A 21,034-nucleotide genomic window follows, 5' to 3' on the forward strand; every position below is an offset into this window, starting at 1 on the left:
GAGAGAGAGAGAGAGAGAAAGGGGAAAAAAGTGAGGGACAAATCTTAGTTTTCTGCTTATTCCTTTTCTTTTAACCCCAAGGGCTATTTTCAACCAAAGACCAAACCCTTGAGTCTAAAGACTTCATTTGCAACAGAAGTAAACAAATGGTAAAACTACCATCAATAAATACGTCCTAAATGTGTAGAACAGATAAACTGACCTAGTAATTTTGCCACCCACTATACACGTAAAAAACCTCATGCCTCCTTTAAATGTACAGTTTTCTAAGTAAAAGTCTAAAAGCCCTTAAATATCTTTTTATGTTTTGTTTTTATCATAATATACATTTATAAACACATAAAATTCTACCAAATGTATTTTTTAAAACAATGGGATAAAGGGGTTAAATACCTAAAAAATCTGGTTATAAACAAATAAACCCACTCATGAGCACATGCCATTTTATGAAGAAATAACTGTGCTAAAAGCAATAATGAATATATGTAGTATGCTTATAAATTTCCTCTGAAAATATTTAAAAGTTTAAGTGTTGCCATATTGAACTGATTATAATCTGTACAACAGAAAAAAAAAGTTGGCATTTTCTTTCACAGCCACAGAAATGGTCATTTTCAGCAGAAATTTCATAATGAAAGTGTCAAGTAATAAAATAAAACTACCAATAAAATAATTATGGGCAACATTATTATATTATATTATATTATATCTTCCTTGAATAGGATCAGGGGTATACAGGATGCATACAACTCCAAAAAACAGCACTTCCTTTCCTCTGGCTTAAGAATCAAGAGGGAATTTTTGTTTGGCTTCCTTCAAGTAAAACCAAGCATAAAATATAATAGCTATGAATGTCAGCAAAAAGCAGTGAAATAGATATTAAGTGACAAAAAGATTCTGATTTCTAGAACCATAAAGTAACAGAGTTTAGAGTGACAAAATCAGAAAAGTATGTCAATGTGTATGTCAGGTGTGGGTAATGCATCCTTTAACAAGAATGCTCTAGAATCATAGTGGGAGGCAGCCTTCCAAGCACTGAGGTTTGAACGAGGCTGCAGCTTGAGAAACTGGAAGCAGAACTGGATATCCCCCTGTATATGCAGGATAAGAAAAATTGGCCTGGCACACGAGCAAATTGTGAGTTAAATCCGTTTCTGCCACTTGCAAAAAATTTCCTGCCATCTCTTTGCTTTTTACTCCAAATTCCAATCACACTCTTCATTTCACTAGGAAATCTGGAAATCACTTTGGTTGAGGAAGGAGTGGAAAGAACAGGAAGAATAGGTATTAAACTTGAAGAATTTGTGAAGCATGGGCAAGGGAATCTTCTCACGGGATGGTGAGGAAGCCCCCTAGAAACCCAGGTCCAGGAGGACCACGCTGCACCCCACCACCTTGCCAGAAGCATCCCTAGCAACAGAGAGGAGGTAAGGGGCACACACAGCTGGCTCAAGGAGTGCCTGAGCAGAGGGACAACTTAGCAGTGTGATAAAATATGCCCTTGGCCACTTCATCAAACAATATTAGCAAATGCTATCACCTCTCTTTCCTTGCATTTGTTAAAAAAAAAAAAGCTATACCTCCTTCCCAACAAATTAAATTGGGAGAATGATTAATAATGTGCTTTTCATGATTGTAACTGAATTCTGAGGTAGTTTCCATATAAACAGAAGTTAAGGTTATTATGATTCCAGTTGCCCAGGTTTTGTAATAAAGTTCAGAAATTTTGCTAGGAGCAATGGGATATGGTGGTTTTGAAAAGCATCATGAATACTTCAGACTTCCCATGAAGCAGGCTTTGGGAAATATTTTTATTTCCCTCTGTACTTTCTTCATTTTCCTGACACTAAAATGAACCTTGAAAATGATGGCACCTGCTGTCCCCTCATCAAAAGGTGGGGCTCCAGACCATCTGTGTGACATTTTGCTAAAATAAGGAGATTTGATCTTAAAATTTGTTGCTAAATGCAAAAAAAAAAAAAAACAATAATAATCCCTGCAAATGTTAAAACCATAGTGAGGGACATCCTGGTGGCTAAAATTAGGCTTGTTCCTATTAGCAAAGGCTAGGACCTGCAGTGGGAAAATGCGGAGCCACCTTTGTTGAAAGCATCCTGCCTGTTTTGTCATTGCTGGAATCCTATGGAGCAACAGGCATGTGTCCTGCTTTCAATTACATGTTCCTCTCTTCTGTGCTATCTTAACAACTGGCAAGGCCATTTAAAAAAAAAAAAAAACTACTGAACAGAGTTCTGAGTTCTGTTAATTATATCTTTTTTATAAGAAAGATTTTAAAACATATATATATATATACATATATACATATAAGCCCTGGTAATATGTTAGTGGTGTGTGTGCCATAGCTAGAAATGAAAGCAGAGCAGCTTGTTTGAGCCATTCCCCATAAGCAACTTAAAACCTGAGGAAAATAACTTCAGCTCTTTCTCATTTACTTTATACCTGTCCTTTTCAAGGTGCAGCTGTTGGGCAGATATCCTCACAGAAGTATTTTTTGTGGAAGGTTGCAATGGCCCTTGTGCAATGTTGTGTTTTCATAGACTTTTTTGTTATAAAAACAAAATAAATGTGAGAATTTTATCTTCTTGCCCTTTCCTGGCTCTACCCATCAGGGTTTTCTTAACATTAATCACTCCATTTTGATTCTGACAGCATTCACAGTTTGAAAGTCTAACTGCACCATTAAACACACACACACACACACACACACACACACACACACACACACACACGGGCTTTTTTGTCAGCTTGCCTAAGTGTGGGGCAGAAAGGGAACGAGGCAAGGTGAGTCTCAAAAGTTATCAGTAGTCAAACATGAAAAAGGAGAGACAGGCTCTTTCTTACAAAGGGGCATTTTACAGAAGCGATGACTTATGCTCTTCCAAAATGTCAATACAAGGATGCAAAAGCATACAAATCTGTTCAATATTATAGATGAAAGAGACATGAAAAATAAATTCAGTGTGTGATCTTGGATTGGAAGCTGGATCAGAAAAACATACTATAAAATACATTATTGGAACAGTTGGTAAAATTTGAATATAAATGATATGGTTATTATGCATCAGCATTAAATTTACTCAATTTATTAATTTTATTGTGGTTGCTTCAGAGAACTTTTTTCGTAAAGAATCATGAAGTTTGCAATTTGTTCAGTAAATGATAATTTTATATATGTACATTGCAAGCATGCATATACTTTTAATGGACAGAAAGAACGATTATCTCAAATAGTAAACCTAGAAGAAGAGTATACACAAGGTTTCTTTCTTGCACATTTTCTGTGCCTTCAAACTTTTTACAAAATAAAAAGACTAGCAGATGTAGTGTGAATTCTCTTTACCAGAAAGAAAGGAGCAGAGTTCATGGGCTGCCAGATACAGGTTTCCTGGGCCCTTTATGCCACTAGGGATACTGGGAAGGGTCTGCTAGTTGATGACACACATAGATGACCTCTCCAGGGTGAAGGACAGAGATTAGGTTCAGAGCAGCTACTTTTTGTTGAATGTGGAAAAGACAAAAACAACTTCTACACTCACACAGAGCCTGGGTCAGGCTAAAAGTATTTATTCTATGCCAGGAAACAAATATATCAATCCAGAAGACTTGCTGGCCAATCTGAACACAAACTTCCGGCAATAGCCAGTCCAAGACAAATTTATCTTATTCATTCAATATAAAGAAACCAACTAGAAGAAATGGATACATTCCCAGTAACATACACACAGATTGAATCCAGAAGAAATAGGCTGAACAGAACAATAACAAATAAAGATATTAAATCAATAATTAAAAACTTCCTAACAAAGAAAAGCCTAGGGCCAGGTAGCCACACAGGGGAATACTACCAAATATTCGAAAAAGAATTGACAGCAATCCTAAATTTTTCCAAAAATATAAGAGGGAACACCTCCAAATTTATTTTATGAGACCAGTATCACCCTGATACCAAAGCCAGACAAAGACATCGCAAGAAATTACAGATCAGTATCCTTTGAACATAGATGCAAAAATCTTCAAAAAAAAATCGGCAAACCTAATCCAAAAGCATATGAAGAGGATTATACACAGTGACCAAGTAGAATTTATCCCTGGGAACCAAAGAATGGCTCAACATATGCAATATGGTTTGCACCTTGTCTCTACTCAAATCTCCTGTCGGATTGTAGTCTGCACTGTTGGAGGTGAGGCCTGGTGGGAAGGGACAGGATCATGGGGGCAGGCTTCACATAATGGTTTGGTGTCATCCCCTTGGTGTTATTCTCAAGATAGTGAGCTCTCACAAGAGCTTGTCTTTTAAAAGTGTATAGCATCTCTCCCCTGCCTTGCTCGTGCTTTGGCCATGTGACATTCAAGCTCTTGCATTGCCTTCTGCTATGATTGTAAGCTTCCAGAAGCATCCGAAAAAGCAGATGCCTGTGATATGCTTCCTGTGCAGCCTGCAGAACTGTGAGCCAATTAAACCCCTTTTCTTTATAAATTACTCAATCTCAGGTATTGTTATAGCAAGGCGAGAAACACCCAATACAATATGCAAATCTATAGATGTGATATACTATGTTAACAAAATGAAAGACAAAACCACATCGTCATCTCAATAGATGCAGAAAAAGCATTTGAAAAAAATCCAATATCCTTTAATGATAAAAAATCTCGGCCGGGTATGATGGCTCACACCTGTAATCCCAGCACATTGGGATGCTGAGGCAGGTGGATCACCTAAGGTCAGGAGTTGGAGACCAGCCTGGCCAAAATGGCAAAGCCATGTCTCTACTAAAAATACAAAATTAGCCAGGCATGGTGGTGTGTGCCTGTAATTACCACTACTCGGGAGGCTGAGGCAGGAGAATCAATTGAACCTGAGAAGAGGAGGTTGCAGTGAGCCAAGATCACACCACTGCACCGGGCAACATGAGTGAAACTCCATCTCAGGAAAAAAAAAAAAAAAAAAAAAAAAAAAAAAAAGCAGAAGGAATGTATCTCACATTAATGGATACATGATAAGCCCATAGCTAACATCATAGTCAATCGGAAAAAACCGAAAGCTCTTTTTCTACTAACAGGAACAATGCAAGAATGCTCACTCTTACCACTTCTATGTAACAGTTCTAGCTAGAGAATTAGTCAAGAAAAAATAAAATAAAAGGCATCCAAGTAGGAAATAAAGAAGTAAAATTATCTGTGCAGATAACATGATCATACACATAGAAAACCTAAAGACTCAACAAAACTGTTAGAATGAATTAATAAAACTGCAAAATAAAAAATCAGTATACAAAAATTGTGGCACTTTTCTACGCTAAGAATAAACTATCCAAAAAGCAAAAGAAAAGGATCTCATTTACAATAGCAAAAAAATAATAAAATACTTAGGCAAAAACTTACCCAAAGGGATTAAAGTCATGAACACTGAAAACTATAAAACTCTGATTAAGGAAATTAAAGACAATATAAATTAATGAGAAGATAACTCATGTTCATGGACTAGAAGAATTAATATTGTTAAAATGTTCATACTACTCAAAGCAGTCTACAGATTTGATGCAATCCCTATCAAATTTCTAATGGCACTCTTTATGGAAATAGAAAAAAAAAATTCCTAAAATTTATATAAACCACAAAAGACCCCAAGTAGCCAAAGCAATCTTGAGGAAGATGAACCAAGCTGGAGGTATCACACTTTGATTTCAAAATATTTTATAGAGGTACAGACATCAAAACAGTATAGTACTGGCATAAGCCAAACATGTAGATCAATGGAACAAAATAGAGATGCCAGAAGTATAGCCACACGTTTATGGTCAACTGATCTTCCACCAACGTGCCAAGAAAACACAATGGGGAAAGAACAGTCTCTTTGATAAAGATACTGGAAAAACTGGATACACACATGCAGAAGAATAAAATTGGATCTTGATTTCACACCATATACAAAAAATCAATTCAAAATGGATTAAAGGAAAATACAAGACATGAAGCTGTAAGACTACTAACAAGAGAAAAAATATTTTTAAAATTGATTTGGTAAAGACTTTTGGCTCTGACAGTAAAACTACAGGAAAAGAGAGAATCGATAGGTGGAATTCCAACAAACTAAAATTGTTAAGTAGGATTCCACCAAACTAAAAAGCTTCTGCATAGCAAAAGCAATAATCAACAGAATGAAAAAGGCAACCTAAGAAATGGGAAAAGATATTTGCAAACCATACAGGTGGTGTTAATATTCAAAATACATAAGCAATTTAAACAACTCAATCTGAAAAAAGAATTCAGCTAAAAATGGGCAAAAAACCTGAACAGATATTTATCCAAAGAAGACATACAAATAGATAACAAATATATGAAAAGGTGCTCAAAATAACAAATCATAAGGAAAATGCAAGTCAAAATTGCAATGAGCTATCACCTCACATCTGTTAGAATAACTATTATCAAAATTACAAAGAATAAAGTGTTTGCAAAATTGTGGAGAAAAGTGAAAGCTTGCACACTGTTGGTGGTGCTGTAAATTGGTACAGCCATTATGGAAAACAGTACGTAGATTCCTCAAAAAATTAAAAATTGAAGTACCAAATGATCAAGCAATCATCCACTTCTGGATGTATATCCAAAAGAAATGGAATTTGGATTTCAAAGAGCTATCTCCCTTCCAATGTTCATTGCAGCATTGTTCACAATAGCCAATATATGGAAACAACTTAACCATCAACAGATGGCTGGATAAGGCAAATGTTCTGTGTGTGTATATACATATATAGGTACATATACATGTTTATATATATAACATTATTAAGGCCTAAAAAGAAGAAAAGTCTCCATTTTTAACAACATGGATAAACATGGAGAACATTATGCTAAGTGAAATAAGCCAGACACAGGAAGACAAATACTGCATGATCTCATTTACATGTGGAATCTAAATAGTCAAACTCATAGAAGAAGAAAGTAGTATGGTGGTTGCTAGGGGTTGGGGATGGGGGAAATGGTGAGATGTTGGCCAAAGAATACAAATTTCCAGTTGTGCAAGATGAATGAGTTCTGGTCTAACATACATGAGACTGATTATGGTTGACAATATTATGTTTTATACTTGACATTTTCTGAGGGTAGTTTTTAAATATTCATACCACACCCACAGAAAATGGTAATTCTGTGACATGATAGATACATGAATTAGCTTGTAATTCATTTCACAATGTATACATACATCAAAACATCAAGTTGTACACCTTAACTATATATAATTCCTATATGTCATTTCAACTTCAATACAACTGAAATTTTTTTAAGAAAAGAAACCAACATATTATACATCCAAAGACCAAATAACCAGTATTTTGAGGAACCTGTAGTGTGCAAATCTGAACAGTTTGTACTGTTCTAGAATCTATGCCTTCAGGCATGCTATGTGAAATTTCTTTTCCAGTTTCTTAAGGACACTTTGGGGAAAATCCATTAATTTTCAGTCACTTTTAGTAATTAACACTCCAGTCCAATGTTAATATTTCAACTAGACACTCTATTTAAAGCTTTCACTTGATCCACTCAACATAGACCAGACCTGAGCTGGAGAAACCTGTAAGGACAACAGGGGGCTGAAGAATACTCCTCCACTCCCCACTTTTTCCCTCTGTCTTGTAGATCCAACTACTCCAGCACTGGAAGCAGACAGAAGGAAATACAGGAAAAGATGCTTTTCCTTTATTTATTGTGACACTGTCACAATCCTCATTTATTTGCTGAGTCTTTTTTGGCTAATACTGAGTGGCTATACATTTCTTCTCAAGAGCCTCAGTGCTAGCCCACCCATAATGAATTATACACGAGGCTCTAGGAGAGTCTGCTTTGTATTCAAGAGTTGCTTTGGCTCAACTTTTACCACAATCTCCATAGTGTATTTAATAGCACCTTTTTGCTGGGATCCCCTCAACCAAAAGAAGGCTGGCCTGGAGAGATGATCATAGCCAACCAGCTTAAGCCCAGATAACCCCCTAGATCGCCCTGGACACACAGGATACTTTGTCTTCTTGCCACATCAAATAGAGAGTAGGGTTCTCTTCCGCAGATCCCTCCAACTCCACCACCTTCCTTAATCCTCATTAAGCAGGAGGAGTGTACTTGTGGCGCCTAAGCAAACCACCAACTAGGAGTGTCAGCTTCCTTCTTGTAAGCACTCTCTGCATATAATTCTTTTCTAGCATTTCTTTAAAATTTGGCTTTGGGTTGGTTTAGGAAATAGCTTCCTGCCACCAATATAAGCTGAAGACAGTCTATAGTAATTTTTCTGGTCGCCATCCTTCTGGTTACAGAGAGAGACTGCAAATAACAAAAACTATATATGACTAAAATTAGGAAAGAAAGGGGGAAAGAATGCAGAAGATAACATAAGTGTTATATCATCTTCATTGTGAAGAAACAGTGGACAAAAGACAGATGTTTAAGTTGATAATTAAAGATAGAGATGTGAGTATATATAGAAGTAAAAAACAAATATGCCAGGAAAATAGTAAAATGTAATATAAAAATAATATTAAATAGTAAAAGGAGAAAGGGAAGGATAAGGCAATAAAAATGTGTTTATTTTGTCAATGTTCATATTGGCTACAGGAATAGAAGTTTATGTACATAAAGCTATAGATATACAAGTAATATCTGAAGTGTAATAAAAATACCAACATTCTAAACTACAAGCAGGCAGATAGCAGATAAAGGAAACCATACCATGTAAGAAAGTTGAAAAACAAAAGAAACATAAAAACAGAACATTTAACATAATATATGAAGACTGATACAAAAAACCAATATCATGTCAATTAATTTAAGTGGGCTAAAACTTCCCCTTTTAAGTGACAAAATCAAGACCAAATACTTTGTTTACAGTCTATCTCTAGCCCCCAATAAAAAGACTCCCAGAAAAAGATGAGCAAAAAATCAAAAACAAGCAAACGAAACAGGCGAATAGCACAAAAAAGCAATAATCACAATCTTATCAGAAAAGATTGATGAATAAAGTCACTTTATAATGATAAAGGATACATTTCATAATGAAAATCAAATAATTATAAAATTATCTTCTCCAAATAACAGTAATATAAAAATAGATTCAGTCACAATTATAAAAACACAATGTAAAAATATTAGTAATAGTAAAAATCTAATTTACCTCTCTCAATTCTTAAAAATTCAAGTGAATAAATGTACCTAAAGGGTGGGAGACCTAAATGAACACAAGCATATTGTGATAATTATGTATTTAACTCTGTATCCTAAAAAAAGAACATCTCCTCAAGTGCTGATAGGATATTTATAAAAATTGACCATATATTCAGGAATAATGTAAGCATCCTTAAGTTGCAATACTCTGTGATCACAAAACAGAAAAAAACCTCACAAAACAGAATGTGAAAATAAACAGAAAATAACAATAAAATGTTCCATATCAAAAGGTGTGAGATTAGTCAAAATCAATGGTAAAACTAGAAAAATCCATTCTCTTAAAAAGACACATTAATTTATCAGGTAGAATAAAAATAAATCAGTTAGTTATTGAGCTAAATGTTTTAAAAAGATATAGAAAAGCATTTAAAAAGAACCAAAGAAAAGTAGAAGAAAAATTAATAAAAGCAACAAGAAGAAATGTATCAATTATCAAGCAGAAAGCAGCAGTACTAGTGAATAAATTCAAAGACATGAATTTTGAAAGAAAACACAATGAAAGAAATAATTATTTATTGTCTTTTGTGTACTTTGTCATCCAATAGAATTCCACATTTCACTTTGTAAAATTTTTATAAATAGCATTTGACACTTGAAAAAGAAAGGGTTGGAGAACATACGTAATACATTAGAAATAAGAATGGGGAACTAACCACCTAAAGATAAAACATTAAAATATTCCTGTGAGATTATTTCAACTGCATAAATAAGCTTGAAAATATAAATGAAATAGATAACCTTCCAGGTAATTGTAATTTTCTGAACTGGCCAAAGATGAAATAGGGAATCCAAAAGAACAATACTGTATGAAAATTAGGGGATTGCTAGAATGTCCTTCTCAAAAGGCCAGCCATGGAGAGTTATTAATGCTATTTAAACTGTTCAGTTTCAATGCTGTTTAAACTGTTCTGGGGCATATCAAAGGAAGAAAGGTTTTCTAATTATTAATAAGATGAGCAAAAAAGTGATAGTATTAAAACCTGAAAAATAGTCCTCCAAGGAAAAGTATTAGACAAATCTCAAATATAAACAAACATAATTTAAGAGCAAATATTAACTAATTGAAACATACCTATTAGTTGAAAGAGAGGTAGACCATACGAGATGTGATTTGTGAAATAAATGCAAGTTTAACACTAAGAAATGTGTTAATACAGTTTCTCATGTTTTATAAAGTTTTAAAATAACTTCCTTATATGTTGCTAAGACATTTAGAAAAATTAAATAATCTTAAAAACAAACCAAAAATACTCATTAAAATAGGACTGTCTCTGTACATCCCAAACAGATTGTCCCTCTCCCTCCTCTCATCTCTCTCTATCTCTCTCTCTGTCTCTCTCACCTTCCTCTCTTTCCTTACAGAGACATAAGAAGCATCTGCAGGGGATCAAACCTGTACCCTAAGAAAGAGATGTAAGAGATTAATTGTGGGAGATAATTTGCAGACATACATAACTTCAACCCAAATAATGCAAGATATTTAGCTCATCATATCTTATCTCTAGTTGATTCTATTAAGTAAAATATGTTAAATATATCAATACTTTGGTATTGAACTGGTAGAGTTGATGTAAGGGGCACTTAATTGAGTAAGATGTTTCATGGGAACATCATTTGAAAGAAAATTATGAGACAAACACAAGAGTTTACTAATTACTGGTAGAGCTCACTCTCTTATAATACAGACTGAGGGAAATAGTATAGCATGAAATTGCTTTACACATCTGTCAAAAGCAAACTAAAATATATTTGATTTCATGCTCTTTTAAACATTGAGAATATTTTTTAATTCTGGAATCATAATCTTATTGCTGTGACAGCATACCAGTTCTGCTTTAATGTAATGTAAAAAATGAAGAATAATTGAAATGTTATCCAAAACAAGAAATTTTATTCAAATAATTGAATTGGACAAGAATGAAAAGAACAAGACACTAAATAATAAAAAGATTATAGATGACACCAATGTACACAAGCAGTCACTATGCAAGAATTCTTAGCATGATATTTTGCATAGAAAGATGTCATCTCTGAGTAGTATATAAAGAATTTTATCATAATCACAGCTTAATAGTTTAATAGAACTGTACATACTCTGAGAAATATATAAAGCAGCATTTCTTCTTTAAGATTTCTGTAGCACCAACTAATCCTCTTCTAGGCAAAGCTCTGATTCTAATTTATTTTTATCTAGAATTGAGAGACATAAAGCAATAGGAAATATACTATGAAATGGAAATAAATGTGCCGGATTGCTAGAGGTGCAGATTTGGTGCCATATAAAGTGCTGAAGTGGGAAAGGAAGCCTTCACAGAGCATGTAATGATGGATCTTTATCGTCAAAGAGAAGTCAATCCTCTTTCAATAAGAGTCATTCATGCATTAGTCAGAGGGAAACAGAAGGGCATTATCAGGAAAGTGAGCAGAAGCATAGAGGTGTGAAATAGGCTGGCTTGTCATGGGCACTGCAGGTAGTTTTGTATGAGAAGAATAGAGTCTAAGAAATGATTCAGTGAAAGACAAGACTGAGGAGCAGATAAGGGTAAGAGGGTCTTTTGTGCCATACCAAGAATTATGAACTTCATTCAGAGTAAAGTGTGTAATAAATGATTCTAGCCTGGATGGGATGTAACAGTAGGATTTAGAAGGTCAATTTGATGATAGCACGGAGGATGGATAGCAGGGGTGTGAGATGAGAGGAAAAATGGCCTATCAGGAAATCATTCCAAGAAGTGATGAATACCTGAACTAAGGCAATAGAAGTCAACGTGCAGAGAAAAACTCAGGTATAGGTGACGCTGTGGCTATGGAATCTGTAAAATTTGGTAGCTGATAGAATTTTCAGAGAATATTCTAAAGTGTAATCTAGATTTCTGTCTTGGGTGACTGGATGGATGAGGGTCTTTATTAATATCAGGCATAAGTAGATTCTGGAGAAATCAGGTGAGCTTTTTTAGTCAAGTAATAAGAAGCATATGAGACATCCCGTGAGGAAGTTGGAGCTCAGTAGAGAGATGAGACTGTGAGAGAGACGTGTTTATTTCAAGACACAATGGGAATCACACAGAATTTATCAGTAAGTACTTTTATAAATGACAAATGCTGGTGAACAGCATTATTGCACTGAACGTTCAGAGTGCCATGACTGTCCTCATCTAAATGTGTGTTCTTGGCGATCTTCATGGTAGCACTCATTTGCCTGCCTGTATCTCCAACTTTTATTTCTCCCAGCTTCCCTTTTTGCATTCTGCTCCAGCCATATTGGCATTTTTTTCAGCTTCCCAAGCAATGTTTTTTTGTTGGTTACAAGATCTTCCCATTCCTTTTGCCTGGAATTCCCCATGTTTTCCACCCCCCTCCACCAAACCAAACCTTTCACATGTCAACCCTTTCTCATGCCCTCAGTTAAAGACACCTTACTTGATATTACAGTTCAGTGCAGGTTCTTCCACTCTGTTATTTCAAGTCTGTAATTATCTCCTTCACCACCTATATTTATTTATAAGAATTTACTTTTACAAACATCCTTTTTCCTATTAGACATAATATACTGCATGAGGCAGGAGGCTGCTTTGTTTTGTACACTTTCATCTTGAAGCCTTAGAGCAGTTCTGGGCACATGAAAGCAACTCAAGAAATACTGGTGCATGAAGGAATAAAAGAATGAGGAAATAATCATGAATCTAATCATTATAGAGAAGAAAAAGCTACAGATCATGAAATTTTCTTGGCTGAATTCAGGTGTCCCTCTACCAAATAGCTAAACTCCTGACTGATGGATCTCCACTTTTCTCTGTGCATTAAACAGCCCAAAATGTAGCCCTGTGTGAGACTGGGAAAGACCGACAGGCTTTCCTAGGTTCAAATGCCAAAACTGAGATTTAGGTTGTGTGACCTTGAACTAATCACTTACTTCTCCAAGTTTCAGCTTTCTTAACCTTAAATAGTATAAATAATGCCTATCTCATGAGTTCAAGGAGTAGAATAAATGATAAAATGCTATAATTTCTATTCCAGATCCTGACTCTCAGGAACTAGGGGTATCTAGCATTCTGCTCACACACCTGAAACAAATAAACTACAACTTGCTATAACACATGACTGATTTTTTTCCAAATATTAAAAATTACCAATGTAGACAAAATTAGAGAAAATATGTGATGAATCACCATGTGCCTACCAAGTAACTGCAATAGTTATCAACTCACAGTAAAGGGTATTTCATCTATAACCCACCTACTTCACCTCTTTTAGATTGTTTAAAGCAAATTTCAGACATGAGATCATTTTTACAAGTTTTTAGATATATGTATAAAACATGTTACAGTTTTAACATATCCACAATCTCATATTTAAAAATATCAATAATTTCTTTTTTTTTTTTTTAAGATGGAGTCTTGCTGTGTCACCAAGCTGTAGTGCAGTGGCACGATCTTGGCTCACTACACCTCTGCCTCCTGGATTCAAGCAATGATTCTCCTGTCTCAACATCCCGAGGAACTGGGACTACAGGTGTGCGCCACCACACTCAGCTAATTTTTTGTATTTTCAGTAGAGATGGGGTTTCACCAGGTGAGCCAGGATGGTCTCTGTCTCGACCTCGTGATCTGCCCACCTTAGCCTCCCAAAACGCTGGGATTACAGGTGTGAGCCACCACACCCAGCCACAATGATTTCTGAATATAATCAAATATTCAGTCAGGATGGTCAGTATTTAAATGTTCTCAGTTGTAATCACACTTACATATATGCAGCTGTTGCTACTGGGTGTGGAATAAGGTTTATTTTTTCCCCTCTGTTTTATTAAAGTATAACTGACAAATAAAAATTGTATATAATCAAGGTGTATAACTTATCATTGCATGATGATTATCATAATTAATGCATCCATCAACACACATAATTACCATTTGTGTGTAGGGGAGTGAGACACAAAATATTCTCTCATCAATTTCAAGTACACAATATAATATTATTAACTATAATTATGATGCTACACTACAGATTCCCAAAACTTATTCATGTAACTAAAAGACTGTGCAATCTTTTGATCAACCTCTCCCCATTTCACTCTCCTCTTGGCTTCTAGAAACCACCATTCTACTATCTTCTTCCATGAATTTGACTTTTATTTTGTTTTTTTATTTTTTATTTTTAATGATATGAACCCATATCATTAAAAATAATTGTATATATTTATGAGTTACATGTAATATTTTGATACAAGGATATAATGTGAGATGCTACTGATTACGTTAGGGTAACTGGAATATCCATCACCTCAAGCATTAATCATTTCTTTGTGTTAGGAACATTCCAAATATATAATCAATTGTTGTTAATTATAATCACCCTATTGTGCTACCAAACACAATCTTATTCCTTCTTTTTTTTATAATTTTAATTTTTTTTAATTTATTGCATTTTAGGTTTTGGGGTACATGTGAAGAACATGCAAGATTGTTACATAGGTACACACATGGCAGTGTGATTTGCTCCCTTCCTCCCCATCACCTATATCTGGCATTTCTCCCCATGCCATCTCTCCCCAACTCCCACCCCCCGCTGTCCCTCCCCTATTTTCCCCAACAGACCCCAGTGTGATGTTCCCCTCCCTGTGTCCATGTGTCCTCATTGTTCAACACCCACCTATGAGTGAGAACATGCAGTGTTTGATTTTCTGTTCTTGTGTCAGTTTGCTGAGAATGATGGTTTCCAGGTTCATCCATGTCCCTACAAAGGACACGAACTCATCGTTTTTTTATGGCTTCATAGTATTCCATGGTGTATATGTGCCACATTTTCCCTGTCCAGTCTATCATTGATGGGCATTTGGGTTGGTTCCAGGTCTTTGCTATTGTAAACAGTGCTGCAATGAACACTCATGTGCACGTGTCCTTATAGTAGAATGATTTATAATCCTTTGGATATATACCCAGTAAAGGGATTGCTGGGTCAAATGGAATTTCCATTTCTAGGTCCTTGAGGAATCGCCACACTGTCTTCCAGAATGGTTGAACTAATTTATATTCCCACCAACAATGTAAGTGTTCCTATTTCTCCACATCCTCTCCAGCATCTGTTGTCTCCAGATTTTTTAATGATTGCCATTCTAACTGGCATGAGACTGTATCTCAATGTAGTTTAGATTTGCATTTCTCTAATGACCAGTAATGATGAGCATTTTTCATGTTTGTTGGCCTCATGTATGTCTCCTTTTGTAAAGTGTCTGTTCATATCGTTCGCCCACTTTTGAATGGGCTTGTTTGTTTTTTTCTTGTAAATCTGTTTTAGTTCTTTGTAGATTCTGGATATCAGCCCTTGGTCAGATGGGTAGATTGCAAAATTTTTTTCCCATTCTGTTGGTTGCCGTTTCACTCTAATGACTGTTTATTTTGCTATGCAGAAGCTGTGGAGTTTGATTAGGTCCTGTTTGTCTATTTTGGCTTTTGTTGCCAATGCTTTTGGTGTTCTGGTCATGAAGTCCTTGCCTATGCCTATGTCCTGAATGGTTTTGCCTAGATTTTCTTCTAGGGTTTTTATGGTGTTAGGTCTTATGTTTAAGTCTTGAATCCATCTGGAGTTAATTTGAGTGTAAGGTGTCAGGAAGGGGGCCAGTTTCTGCTTTCTGCACATAGCTAGCCAGTTTTCCCAACACCATTTATTAAACAGGGGATCCTTTCCCCATTGCTTGTTTTTGTCAGGTTTGTTCAAAGATCAGATAGTTGTAGATGTGTGGTGTTGCCTCTGAGGCCTCTGTTCTGTTCCATTGGTTTATATTTATGTTTTGGTACCAGTACCGTGCTGTTTTGATTACTGTAGCCTTGTAGTATAGTTTGAAGTCAGGTAGTGTGATGCCTCCAGCTTTGTTCTTTTTGCTTAGAATTGACTTGGCTATTCAGGCTCTCTTATGGTTCCATATGAAGTTTAACATGGTTTTTTTCCAGTTCTGTGAAGAAGGTCATTGGTAGCTTGATGGGGATAGCATTGAATCTATAAATTACTTTGGGCAGTATGGCCATTTTCACAATATTGATTCTTCCTAACCATGAACATGGAATATTTCTCCATCTGTTTGTGTCCTCTCTTATTTCGTTCAGCAGTGGTTTGTAGTTCTCCTTGAAGAGGTCCTTTAGATTCTTTGTTAGTTGTATTCCTAGGTATTTTATCCTCTTTGTAGCAATTGTGAATGTCAGTTCGTTCTTGATTTGGCTCTCTTTAAGTCTGTTATTGTTGTATAGGAATGCTTGTGATTTTTGCACATTGATTTTGTATCCTAAGACTTTGCCGAAGTTGCTTATCAGTTTCAGGAGATTTTGGGCTGAGACGATGGGGTCTTCTAAATATACAATCATGTTATCTGCAAATAGAGACAATTTGACTTCCTCCTTTCCCATTTGAATACTCTATTTCTTTTTCTTGCCTGATTGCTCTGGCTAGAACTTCCAACACTATATTGAATAGGAGTGGTGAGAGAGGGCATCTTGTCTAGTGCCAAATTTCAATCTTATTCCTTCTAACTGTATTTTTGTATCTGTTAACCCTCTGTACTATCCTTCCTACCCTCAAGTAACCATCATTCTATTCTGTATCTCCATGAGTCTAGCGTTTTTCTTTAGCTCCCACATTAGTGACAACATGCAGTATATGTCTTTCTGTGCCTGGCTTATTTTACTTAGCAAAGTATTCTTCAAGTTCATCCATATTGTCACTAATGACAGTATTTCCTTCTTTTTATGGCAGAGTAATATTCTACCATATGTATGAATACCAAAATTTCTTTATCCACTCATTTGTTGACAGACACTTAGGTTGTTTCTATAATCTTGGCTATTATGTAATGAATCTAGGAGTGCAGATATCTCTTTGAGAAACTGATTTCATTTCCTTAAGATACATACCCAGAAATGGAATTGCTGAATCATGTGGTAGTTCTGTTTTTCATTTTTGGAAGAACATCTATACTGTTTTTCATAACATACCACTCTAATAATTTACAATCCCATCAACAGTGAACAAGGGTTCTCTTTCCTCCAAGCCCTCACCAACACTTGTTATCTTTTGTGTTTTTTATAATTATCATTCTAACAGCTGTGATGTGAGATCTCATTGTGATTTTGATTTGCATTTCCCTGATGATTACCAATGCTGAGCATTTTTAATATACTTGTTGGCCACCTATGTATCTTCTTTGGAAAAAGTATCTGTTAAGGTTCTTTGCCTATTTTTAAATCAGATTATTTATTGTTGGGCTTTGTCTGTTTACTGCTTTTCACTTTCTTTGCTGTTGAGTGGTATGAATACCTTATATATTTTGGATTTTAACTCTTTCTTAGATACATGGTTTGCAGATATTTTCTTCAATCCCTTAGGTCGCCTTTTCACTCTGTTGATCATTTCCTTTGCTGTGTAAAAGCTTTCTAGTTTGATGAAATACTATTTGTCTATTTTTGCTTTTGTTTCCTGTGTTTTTGGGGTCATAGCCAAAATATCATTGAAGTTTTTTAAAGGAGATTTTTCCCTATGTATCTTCTAGGGATTTTATGGTTAAAGGTCTTACATTCGAGTTTGAAGTCCATTGCAAAGTAATTTTTTTGTATATGGTATAAGGGTCCAATTTCATTCTTTTGCATGTGGTCATCCAACTTTCCCAACACCAATTGAAGAGACTATTCTTTCCTCATGTGTGTTCTTGATGGTCTTGTAAAAGATTAGTTGACTATATATGCCTACGTTTATTTCTGGGCTCTCTATTCAGTTCCATGTGTCTTTTTTTTTTTTTTGAGATGGAGTCTTACTCTGTTGCCCAGGCTGGAGTGTAGTGGTGCAATCTCAGCTCACTGCAATCTCCACCTTCTGGGTTCAAGCAGTTCTCCTGCCTTATCCTCTAGGGTAGCTGGGACTACAGGTGCATGTCACCACACCCGGTGAATTTTTCTACTTTTTAGTAGAGACGGGGTTTCACCCTAGTAGCCAGGCTGGTATCAAACTCCAGACCTTGTGATCCTCCTGCCTCGGCCTTCCAAAGTGCTAGGATTATAGGTGTGAACTAAAGCACCCAGCCTATGCATCTCTTTTTATGCCAGACTACACTGTTTTGATTACCATCTAGCAGTGTTTTTGTATTTATATTTTTAAAAGTTAAAGGAACAATGGCCATCAGTTGAGGCACAAATCATCTTGATATTTCTTCATAGGGAAGGAACTGTAGTTTGAGTAAATAGCAGCCTCACTACACAGCTACACTCTGATCTCCTGTTGAGGCTCCTCATTGGCTGAAGCCAATTGGAAGCCCCAGAACATAAATATCCTGTTGATATATTTCATAAAGGTCAATTATGCAGAGCAGGGTTGACAGTGGTAAACAACAGATCTATAGGGGCAAAAAAACATATTAGCATATGAGCTACCTATGCAACCCTTTCAGAATTTACACACGCACGCACAGACATGCAAATACATACACACATTATCTTCTTCATTAAACTATTACTCATACATAGCAAACACTGTTCTGAACCTGTACCTTAACACAATGAAGTACTCAAGAATACATGAATTAAAATGGTCATGGGAACATTTAAGAAGAAAGATTATGAAGTAGAATTTTTAAGAAATGGAAAATAAACAATGTGAAATTTCAGCTTTATCACCTCAATGAAACATGATTACTTTCTGCAAAAGACTATGTGAATGGGCTTTCTCTAAAACATTCTTGATTTCATTCTCTTTTTTCCTTTCTCTATTAGAACATTTGGAAAGCCCAAATTACTCGCTTATCCAGACTCTCTTGCAGCTAGGTATGGTCATGTGACATGAGTTTAGTCAGTGATCTGTAAGTAGCAGAAATTTGGTAAGGATTTAGATATATTTTTAAATAGAACAGAGAACTCTCACAACTATTCTTTAACATTTTTTCTTTTCTCCTCTTTTTGCCTGGCCAGCTGATGCAATGCTTAGGGAGACAGCAAACATATTGCATGCATTAGGATGAAAGCCTCCCACTGAAGGCAGTGGAGCAGAAAGAATGGAGGAGGCTGGGTTCTGAATGACATCCTTGGGCAATTTCACCACAGCTAAGCTGCCACCTTTTATTTTGAGGAAATAAAAGTGCTTATCTATTTAAGCTGGTGGCAGATCTACATTCTGTCACCTGAAGTGAAAAACTTAAAAACCTTTCTGGTTGATACGCTTGCTGTTTTTTTTTTTTTACTTTTAACAAGAACTGTCCATCAAAAAGATAGGCTATTGGCAGGTAGCCAGGAGACACTGAGATGATGCCTTCTAGGTTTTTTACTCTTTTAAGAGTCTGTTGGTGTTCATTCTAGCCATCTGTATTTTAATACTATAGGAAGTATGAGGGAATATGGTTTATTTACTCTAGATTCATTCACGGAAATAAAGTTTGGTCTAGAACCCAGATGTCTCTGCTTCTTACAGCAACTTTAACTACAGTAGGTGATTATTAAAATAGGTACTTGAGTTACCCTTCAAAGGCTAAAGAGCTAGTTCTGCAAAGATAATGTATCAGTATGATTCTATATAATTTAAGGAAGTAGGGATTCATATATGAAATTTTTATAAATCTTTCCTTTAAGATGAGTTGTCACATGCCTTTTGCCATCTTGTTTATGCCTCATGATTTCTCTCAGTAAAATTAAAGGTGCAGTTCAGTTATCTAAGATATCCCACAGACTCACTGGATAGCAATTCCAGATCTTTCTAATTCAGTTCATCTTGTCCAGAGTCATCTGACCTCTGGTTGAAGATAGTTCCTGAAATAAGTGGAATTCATTTTATATTTATTTTTTAAAATATTATTTTAAAATAATATTAAAATGTGCTTTAGACTTGCTCAATTCTCAAAGCTAGCAATTTTGTTATTCTCTCCCTTCTGCTTACATTATTGTTTCCATCAGTTGTCATATCTATAACTCTTTTTTATCTATCCTTTTTCTTTAAAATAAAGTGACATAGAATAAAAACAGTACATGCAGAGGCAAAGCACTCAATTTCTAGCTATACTTCTCCAATAATCAGCTTGGTCATAGCACGTCTGACCTTGAGAGGAGATTTCAGGAATCCTTCCTAGGCGAAGCATAGTACCAGCAGTTTGGTTGGAAGACTGAAGATTTATTGGCACAATACTTTATATTTATGATGAAGGTTTAGGGAAGGGTTAAGCCCTCCCTATTCCTACTTCACCCACCACTGACTCTCCTCATCTGTAAAATACAGAGGCTGACTTAAGTATGAGCATTTTAAAATTCGAAGTCTTGGCTATTATTCTATTCCCTAACTTCCATCAGTTTCACCACTTGCATGCTTTTGATTGCAACATTTATTTTTCTGTTGTTGAGCCACTACCCAACGTCCTCTTCCATATATAGTTTCTACCATAGCATTGCTATGCTAAAACCATGCATCCCTGAAAGCTTATTTAATCTCATGTGATTAAACTATTTATATACTTTTAAATTGTTTTATGATGTTGATGAGTTCCGGAGAAATTTGCCATATTAATACATTGCACAATGGCTCTAATGTATGGTTACCCGATTTTCAAGTGTAAAAAGTACTTTTAAAGTTACACGTTATTAACTTAATAAAACCATTTATTTAGCTTTTTTATGTACCAAAGACTATTTCCTAGTGGTTTGCACACACTGTATTACTTAATGTTTCCATTACGAATATCTCCAGTCAGTAGATCTTATTCCCTTTTGTTTGGGTAAAAAAATCTGAGGTTTAGATGGGTTGACTACCTCATTCAAGGTCACATGGGTAGTCACTGGAATAA

The 21,034-nt window shown here is 35.5% G+C and overlaps 1 long non-coding RNA gene across 1 annotated transcript in view; it reads left to right on the forward strand.

Moving 5' to 3' along the window:
* The window catches only part of LOC116551301, a 16,809-nt gene extending 3,996 nt beyond the window's left edge, over positions 1-12,813 (forward strand). Inside the window, exon 3 of the long non-coding RNA XR_004268836.1 lies at positions 12,801-12,813. This is a non-coding gene — a long non-coding RNA (uncharacterized LOC116551301). The remainder of the gene's footprint in view (positions 1-12,800) is intronic.
* Positions 12,814-21,034: the final 8,221 nt, after the last annotated feature.

The sequence above is a fragment of the Sapajus apella genome, unplaced genomic scaffold, assembly GCF_009761245.1.
Source record: "Sapajus apella isolate SASKATOON/1434 unplaced genomic scaffold, GSC_monkey_1.0 scaffold9, whole genome shotgun sequence".
Classification (NCBI taxonomy): Eukaryota; Metazoa; Chordata; class Mammalia; order Primates; family Cebidae; genus Sapajus; species Sapajus apella.